We start from the raw sequence: 2,498 nt of genomic DNA, 5'->3' as shown, positions 1-2,498 counted from the left end.
ACTTCTAAGCTGTTTCTCAAACCCACATTGTTAGCATATAAAAATGTTGTCTCAAGCATGTGTTTAATCATTTTAAAGACCAAATATTATAGTATGGTATATTCTTTATCTTTATGTATTCAAAATAATAATTTTTTTTATTAAATGTTCTTAAAGCATTGACTAGTATATATAAAAATAATAGAGTAAAATATTTAATTTGTTACATTTAATAAGGGAGATTTTCATGATAAAAAAATTCTTAATTTCAATAAAAATACATTTGATGATCTACTTTTTGTAGTATAAAAACTTTGTATAACATTAGAAATTAAGAAATGTAAAGTCATAAAAAGGAATATCGGTATACTCTATATTGTTTCGAAATTTTGTACTATCCATTTTATAGTAGTATTGAATAAGTAAAATTCTATCAAAATCTTTCACACAAATAAAATCACATGAGGTCTCAATAATATGATTGGGCAAGATTTCCCTCATGAATGATAGAATCTGAATTTGATTTGATTTTTGCCTGCTGGTTGATTTTTTCTTCATCTTTCTTACAATTTCAATTAAGAATTTAACAAATATATCTTATATATACATATATAAATAGATTTTAATGCATTAATATACTTAAATTATATACATTGAATTTTTGTAACAACCTTTGTGAATTATAAGAAAAGTCTGGTCAACTAAATAAGTTAATTTGCACTCATGCATACACTCGCTTCACTTGAACATAACTCAATCGTCATCATTATTATTATAGTGAGTGAAATAAAATGCAAAATTCTCATTACTAAAAAAAATAGCCATAAAAGGTCTTGTTAATAAATATTCTTAAATACTAAGAAAACTTAAAACTTAAAAATATTAAATAAAAATATAATATTAGAATATTAAAATTGTTTGAAATTTAAATTTATTCAAATAATTTGCTTTTTTAAAAATCTTAACAATTCCACTTGTTACAATGTGACAAAACATTCAAGGAAGAAAAAACAAAGTTAACTTAGATGTAGGAGTGAGAAATAGGACAACAAATGGTGCTATAAAAGTAATGTCTTGTTAATAAATAGAAAAAATAAGTTATATAATAAAAGTGTAAATCAAATTTAAAACTTCATTCAATATTATTTTATCATCTATAATAACTATAATAATTATCTTTAAAATTATATTAATGATGATATATGAGTGAATAATAATATAAAATTACTTTATACTTAATGCATGGGTTTAAATTATAGAAATATTTTTAAATATTAAATAAAAATATAATAATAGTATATTAAAATTGTTAAAAATACTGTATAGTTTATCATTCAAACTTTTTGGTCCTTTATTAAATCTTAGTAACAGCTCCCTTGTTACAAAGTAACAAAATCTTTTGGGTGTGAGATTGGTGGGAATTAGGGACAATGAAAATGATGTTATGCCAAACATCCTTCAACACCTAACCACAAGGCCGACTCTTCCCATGACTAGTAGCAAGGTCATCCAATCATATGGTGTCACGTGGCGGATGAATATTCATAGTACCAGCCAGTCAACACCTTCCCGTGTTGTGCTCTATATACAGATGATAGCTGCACGAATGATAAGATACATGTCAGTTACTGATTCATGGTCGTACCTTACATGTCGATCGGACGGGAACCGCTGTTCCAGATTCAGAATCAGGATTCACGCGGGTAAGACTCGAATCATTGAATCAGGAGTAAAGATCTTTCATTTTTATTTTTTAATAACTATTTTCTTCTTATGTTTTAGTGTTGGACAAGTTTGTCTTTAAAAGACTAAAATTAAAATTTTAGTTTTAAAAGTAAAAGAAATATGATAAATTTATTTATCTGTTAATTTTTTTAATTGTTGTAAATATAACATTATAATAAATACTTTAAAAAAATAGAAAATCAAACATAACTTAGAATAAACATAATAATAAGCTTTTAAATCAATATTATGTTTATCATTATGTTTGTTTTAACTAAGTTTTATTTTTCTATTTTTTAAGTGTTTATTGTAATGTTATACTTGCAACTATAGTTGTGAAACTTAGTTCGATCATTGACCAAATCAAAATAGTTGGTGAGTGGGTCAGTGGTGTTGGACCAGTCATTGGACTGGTTTGACCTGATATATTATAAAAATTTAAAATTATATATTTATCTATATATAAGTATATATAACTAACATTATTTGAGAAAAAAAATTCATCCATACTTCATAATCCAATATAACAATTGATAATAATAAGACATCAAAACAACACCGTAGAGGTGATTTATTTATTATTTTTTTGTAAAATCGGTCAGGTCAGGCTGGTCCAACCGGGATCTGGTGGCTAATTGTCCAAGTTTGGCTGGGTCCTCCCGTGTCAATTGTATGACTGATCCAATAGTGGAACTGGTTCGGCTAGACCACCGGGTCTCAGTTGGATTGGTCCGAATAGCTGAGCCAAACTGCATTTCACAACTGTGCTTGCAACGATTGAAAAATGAGAAAGA

Source organism: Glycine soja, chromosome 3, assembly GCF_004193775.1.
Source record: "Glycine soja cultivar W05 chromosome 3, ASM419377v2, whole genome shotgun sequence".
Lineage (NCBI taxonomy): Eukaryota > Viridiplantae > Streptophyta > Magnoliopsida > Fabales > Fabaceae > Glycine > Glycine soja.
The sequence above is the reverse complement of the archived record's forward strand: the minus strand, read 5'-3'. Positions refer to the sequence as shown.